Source organism: Rhinopithecus bieti, unplaced genomic scaffold, assembly GCF_001698545.2.
Source record: "Rhinopithecus bieti isolate Rb0 unplaced genomic scaffold, ASM169854v2 scaffold_7308, whole genome shotgun sequence".
NCBI classification, from domain to species: Eukaryota; Metazoa; Chordata; class Mammalia; order Primates; family Cercopithecidae; genus Rhinopithecus; species Rhinopithecus bieti.
Window position 1 is genome coordinate 1,225,683 of NW_016805423.1, and position 7,351 is coordinate 1,233,033.

General features: G+C 38.8%; 1 protein-coding gene across 1 annotated transcript in view; it reads right to left on the reverse strand.

Annotated features, from left to right (window-relative positions):
* Positions 1-2,367, reverse strand: part of RYK (receptor like tyrosine kinase) — a 66,268-nt gene extending 63,901 nt beyond the window's left edge. Inside the window, 1 exon segment of the mRNA XM_017872427.1 lies at positions 2,248-2,367. The gene's annotated coding sequence lies outside the window, so the exon portion shown is untranslated.
* Between the last annotated feature and the right edge of the window lie 4,984 nt (positions 2,368-7,351).

Consider the following 7,351-nt stretch of genomic DNA (forward strand, 5'->3'; position numbering starts at 1 on the left):
AGCCAGGATGGTCTCGATCTCCTGACCTCGTGATCCGCCCGTCTCGGCCTCCCAAAGTGCTGGGATTACAGGCTTGAGCCACCGCGCCCGGCCTCAAAGTTTTAAACAGGCACACGCATTGGCTAGCCATTTCACTTCTTAGCAGTAATTTACTATTCAGAAATAAGGCCATAAGTGCACAAAAACTTCTGAACAAATATGTTCTTAACATATCTATATACATACACACACATATATATGTACATATACACACACAGGGATGCACATTAACACATTTTTTTCTGTGTTTCTATATTCATCAAAAGCAAAGGTTGAAAAATTTTTAAATAAAAGAAATAGCAAAGGTAGAAATATCAATAAAAGATGAACTACCAATTGTTTTCATCATCCCATTACCTAGATTTTGCCTACAAAATGAAATGAGGGAAACTATGTAACAGTAAAGGGAAGTATTGTTTGAAATAATAAAATGCTATTAAAAATCCATGTGTCCCATCAATGAGGTACTTTACAGAAAGCAATATAGCATACATCCATACAATATCATATTATAAAACCACTAAAGAGAATGAGTGAGAGAAAAGAAAGATGCCTAGATAAGTTATTCTGTAGGGGAAAAGTACTATACAACATACACATCTAAAATCCCTTTTTTGTTTAAAAGGGAAAAAAAGGGGACCTTGAAGAAGTTATACCAAACTATAAACAATTACTTCTGAATATACAACTACAAAGTCTTAACAGTTCTTTTTCTTTTTTTCTTGAGATGGAGTCTCACTCTGTCACCCAGGCGGGAGTGCAGTGGTGCAATCTCAGCTCACTGCAACCTCCACCTCCCGGGTTCAAGCGATTCTCCTGCCTCAGCCTCTTGAGTAGCTGGGAATACAGGTGTGTGCCACCACACCTGGCTAATTTTCATATTTTTAGTAAAGACGGGATTTCACCATGTTGGCCAGGATGGTCTCGATCTCCTGACCTCGTGATCCAACTGTCTCGACCTCCCAAAGTGCTGAGATTACAGGCATGAGCCACCACGCCAGGTCTAGTCTTAGAGTTCTTAAAACATTTTTGTAATATTTGAATTTTCCCAAAATCATTGTTGTTTTCTAAGTAGAAAAAAATGAAGATTTTTAAAAATCTATATTAAAGTGGCCAATTTAAATAACTTGCAGCAAATACCATGACAGACACTATTCTATAGTACTTTAAAAAAAAAAACTCTATAATAGGTATTCTTATTTATAGTAGCAAGACTATTTTTATTTCCTAAATAAAATCCTATTCAAAAGCCTATATACAAAGTTGATAAAAGAAACTGAAGTTCGGCCGGGCGCGGTGGCTCAAGCCTGTAATCCCGGCACTTTGGGAGGCCGAGGCGGGCGAATCACGAGGTCAGGAGATCGAGACCATCCTGGCTAACACGGTGAAACCCCGTCTCTACTAAAAGTACAAAAAACTAGCCGGGCGAGGTGGCGGCGCCTGTAGTCCCAGCTACTTGGGAGGCTGAGGCAGGAGAATGGCGTGAACCCAGGAGGCGGAGCTTGCAGTGAGCCGAGATCGCGCCACTGCACTCCAGCCTGGGCGACAGAGCAAGACTCTGTCTCAAAAAAAAAAGAAACCGAAGTTGGTTGGGTATAGGAGGCACCTCCAGGCTCAGCCTCCGACTCTCTGACTTAGGAGAAAACTTACTATGTTTGAGGGACCCAGGCAGTCAGAGCAAATGTGAAGAATTCAGCAACAAGTAGCCCAGGCAAGAGATTCTTAAGTGATCGGATTTAGCCCTCACCACAGGACACATGGGTGACTGCATCTGCTGTACCTTTCTTAAACCGTTTCTCCATGAGTGGGAGAACTGTATCCATTCTGTCCAACATGTCTAAAAGGCCTGTCTTACCAATCCCCACCCCTACACCCGTATCATTTCACCACAGCAGCACTGTCATTATTGGGTCCAATTTCACCCTTTTCAAGCTAGGTCTGGATCTCTGTTTGAAGAGCCTAAAAGGATGTAAGTGTTGTGTCATATGCTAATCAATTAAATGACAGCCACTTTTGTTTTAAAGGATTCGAGAAATTTTAGAGGAATAGGCCAAGTATTTGAAATATAAATCTGAAAAGACTCAGTACTACTATATCGCATCACCGGCCGACCCTTCGGTACAGATGGCAGCCCAGTCCTCAAACACAGCCCTTGCCTCTGTGGCTGGGTGACCCTGTCATGATGTCTGTGGTTAGTCACTCTCTTACCTTGGACTTCGCATGCCAGGTGAAGTGCAGGAAATTTGTCTCACTGGGTACTAACAGATTAAAGGATAGAGCGTAGTGACTAACAAGGTCATTTCTCACATAATAAAGTTCTGCATCAAGACCTAGAAAAAAATGGGAAAAAAATAATTAAACATTTAAAATACCCTCAAAATCATCCCTATCGGTATTTCAAATACAAATAATAGAGTGAAGATAATACTGATAAGCAAATGAACATCACAAATGGCCCTCCCATGGGCTGCCTTATGAAGCAAGAAAGACACACGGTTTTATCACCACCAAGAAAGATGAAGAAATTGAGACTTGAAACAATTATAAGCAGTTATCCAGCCGAAAACAGGGGTGCTAGAACTAGAACTCTGGCAGCCACTCTGCCTTCCGAGGGCCAGTGTGATGCTCTTTCTTCTGGACACAGTGCTTCTTAGAATAACAGCTACAAAGAAATGCCCGTTCCCCCGAAAAATTTATGTAGACTTAGGAAGGGAGATTCAAAATGAAAGGGAGAAAGGCGCCTCAGATAAAACGTAAGCCCGAGCCAAGCCTCAAGCCCCCAGCCAGAGATGACCTCTGCTTCCTTTGACAACACAAGGTCCTTGCTGTTCTGATAGCATTTACCATGGTACACACTTGCACCAGGTGTCTTGCAGGCACATGCTGTCTTCCCTACCAAGACTACAAAGGGAAGAACACTATGTTTTTCACGGTATCTGCAGGACACAGCTCTCTGCACAAAACATAAACACTTGTTAACCAAGAGGTTAGTACTACAGACAAAACAAAAATAAATGAAGAGCCTGGAATGCCAGAGAAGTGACTCCCAAGTTTCCCTCACTCCCATACCACCTTCTCAACCAGGGCACATGCAATCTCCCAAACGTATCAAGCTCTCAATTTTGTCACACCCTTTTATCCTACCTGCATTTAATATTTTTATTTAAAACTCATTTAATTTGTTAAAATAAAAATTTGTAAGGCAAAATTTAAACACTACTTTTCAGTGGCAAATCAACAGTTACTGTTAAAAAAAAAAAGTTACCCAAAAACAAAAGAAAAACAAAACAAATGTACTAAATTCTAGCTCAATTCTGGTGCCTACCAAGAAGGCAGTGAGCTCGAGCCTAGCTCATTGTTTATAAAAAGGGAGGAGGGAGGTATAATCAAGCATTTGAGAAATGTAAAAAAAAAAAAAACCTCACACGGAGGATTTCCCCATGATCATCCAAGGAACTGAAAGACTAAAAGCAGGGAGTAACTTTCTCTTGAATTGATTTACTGTTATTTAAAGTTCTATCCAGGTGTCCCTCTAGTAATACATGACATATATATTCCACAAGTTAGAGGGGGAAAGATACTGAGGACAACAGCCAAAATGCAAATTTCACATTTACTGAGCCGGCACTATGGGGTCTGAAACCTCACAGTATGCAGAGAGGTCAAGATGGAGATCTCATACCTCCTAAGAATAGAGACCTAGAAACAAATCACTCTGCTACAGGTATTTATCCTGTAAAATTCGTTTTCTCGTTTCTGAACTAGATGTAATAAAATCATTAATGCAGAAATGAAATTTAAGGCATGCCACATAGGGGGAAGCTGCTGCACTTGTAGGGTCCAGCCCTACAGGGCCTGTGGGTTTTTCTCCTTGTGTGTGGAGACCAGAGATCATAGAAATAAAGACACAAGACAAAGAGATAGAAAAAAAGACAGCTGGGCCCAGGGGACCACTACCACAAAGATGCGGAGACCGGTAGTGGCCCTGAATGCCTGGCTGTGCTGTTATTTATTGTACACAAGGCAAGGGGGCAGGGTAAGGAGTGTGAGTCATCTCCAATGATAGGTAAGGTCACGTGAGTCATGTGTCCAACGAACAGGGGGCCCTTCCCTATTTGGTAGCCTAGGTGGAGACAGAGAGGGGCCAGCTTACGTCATTATTTCTTCTATGCATTTGTCGGAGAAATCAAAGATTTTAATACTTTCACTAATTCTGCTTCTGCTACTGCTACCTAGAAGGCAGAGCCAGGTGTACAGGGTGGAACATGAAAGTGGACTGGGAGTATGACCGCTGAAGCATAGCATCGCAGGGAGACATTTAGGTCTCCAGATGGCTGCAGGTGGGCGTGAGTGATGTCAGGCCTTCCACAAGAGGTGGTGGAGGAGAGTCTTCTCTAACTCCCCCAGGGAAAAGGGAGACTCCCTTTCCTGGTCTGCTAAGTAATGGCGCCTTCCCAGGCACTGGTGTTACCGCTAGACCAAGGAGTCCTCTAGTGGCCCTATCCAGGCATGACAGAGGGCTCACACTTTTATCTTCTAGTCACTTCTCACCATGTCCCCTCAGCTCCTATCTCTGTATGGCCTGGTTTTTCCTAGGTTATAATTGTAGAAGACAGATTATTATAATATTGGAATAAAGAGTAATGCTACAAACTAATGATTAATACTATTCATATGTAATCATATCTATATTCTATTTCTAGTATAACTATTCTTGTTCCATACATTTTCTTTATTATACCGGAACAGCTTGTGCCTTCAGTCTCTTGCCCCAGCACCTGGGTGGCTTGCCACCCACAGCACTAGCTGGGTAGTACTGCTTTTATTTATCCTACAAAAGATATTGAAAGCAGAGAGAGAAATGTAGACCCTTCTGCAAAAGCCTCTCCCTGCTGGCAGGAGTGTTAGCAAATATCCAGGAATGGAAGATTGGTGGTGTTGGAGAAAGGCGTTAGAGGAAAAATTGTAAATAATTTAAATTTGCCTTTTTTCTTAAGTCTGGGTCTTACTCTAGTCTAGATAGGTGCTGTTTACTTAGAAATATATGTCAGATAAATAAAAAGAAGAAAGTTACACGAGGCAGTACTGACATGAGATGAACTAGAACTCAAGTTGAAAGGATTTCATAATAAATGTATTAACATAAAATGTATTAATGAGTTCATATTAATAAAAAACACAAGAAGATACAGTAGTACAACTGAAAAAAAAGGGCTTCAAATATAGAAAGTAAAAACCAACAGGACAAAAAGGCAAAAAGAAATACGCAAATCCACAATCACAAATGGAAACTAACATCCTCTCAGAAATCAAAAGATCAGAACAGTTAGGCATAGTGTTACACCTGTAATCCCAGTTCTTTGGGAGGCTGAAGCAAGAGGATCAGTTGAGGCTGGAAGTTCGAGACCAGCCCGGGCAACACAGCAACAACCCATCTCTATAAAAAACTTTTTAAAAATTAGCTGGGAGTGGTGGTGCACACCTGTAGTACTAACTACTCAGGAGGCGTGCGGACGGCTTGAGCTTAGGAATTTGAGGTTACCGTGAGCTATGATCACACCACTGCACTCCCGTCTGTGTAACACAAGACCCTCTCTCTTTAAAAAATAAGATCAAAACAGATACAAATTGAGTGTGGACATAGATGATCTGAACATATAATTATGGGACATGAAAAAGTAAGGGGGGATTAATCATGAATTAGAACACATGCATTTAAATTTTTTTTTAAATATAAAAACAGATTCAAACCAAAATCATACAGGCTACCTTCCTCGATCAAACACCATATGATAAAGATATTAACTATAAGGATGAAACCAAAAGAGTATTCTTTGAAAAGATTAATAAAATATTTAAACACTTCACAAGACTGATCAAGGAAAAAACAGAAAAAAACACCAAACACAAATTACCAATACTAGTAATGAAAATGAAATATTACTAAAATCCTATAGATGCTAAAAGATAAAAGATTAGTATAAACAACTTTGACAATAAAATAAACAAATTAGATGAAACAGAAGAACCCTTTAAAACATAATTTACCAAACTAAAAGAAATAAAATTTCAAACAATTAAAACCTATCCCAAAAGAAAGCTCCAGGTCCAGATGGCTTCACTAGTGAATTCTATCAAACATTTAAGGAAGACACCACACCAATCTTACATAAACTCCGTCAGAAAATAGTTGAAGAGAATACTTCCTAAGTCATCTGATGAGGCCAGCAGCATCATCTTGATACAAACTTACTAAAACATTATGAGAAAAGAAAATTACAGAACAACATCTCTTATGAACATAGATTAAAACATTCTCCACAAAACATTAGCAAATTTAATACAAGAATACATAAAAGGATTAACACATCACGACCAAGTATATATGAAAGGTTAACCTTTTAAAATTGGTATAATTTACCACATTAACAAAATAAAACTCGTATCATCTCAATAGATAGAGAAAAGCATTTGACAACATTCAAAGCCTGTTAATGATAAAACTGTCAACAAACTAGGAACAGACAGAAACTTTCTCAGTTTGGTAAAGAACATTAAAAAAAACCCTAGAGCTAATATCATACTCAATGGTGAATTATTAAATCCTTATTCCTAAGATCAGAAACAAGGCAAAGATGTCCACTTCCACAACTTCTATTCAACCTTGTACTGGAGGTCCTAGCCAATGTATTAAGACATAAAAAGCACAAGGATGAAGTAAAACTGTCATTGTTCACAGATGACAAAATGGTATGTATAGAAAGCACTGTGAAATCTACTAAAATACTATTAAAACCAACTAGTGAATTTAGCAAGGTCTCCGAATACAAAGCCAATACTTTAAAATCAATTGTATTTCTATATTAGCAACAACTAGAAAATAAAACTTAAAAAGTCAATACTGTAACATTAAAAAATACCAGGGACCCAGGAATAACTCTAAGGCTATGTAAGATCTCTACATAGATCTTAAAACTGTAAAACATGGCTAAGGAAAATTAGAGAAGGCCTTAAAAAGTGGAAAGCCATACCGTACAATTCTCCTTAGATAAGCCTCAATACTGTTAAGATGTCAAGTCTCTCATATTGATCTGCAGATTCCAAGTATCTTAATCAAAATCTCAAGAGATTTTTTGAAAAAATTAATCACAAAATTTACATGCCAACAACAATCTTGAAAATGAAAATGCCTTGGAAGAGGAACCAAAGCAATTTAATTTTAATATTTTCAACAAGAGATGTAAAGCAACTAGATGCATAAATATACAGAAAAAAAAAACACCTTAAAATGAAAATTAAAACCACATGAGAT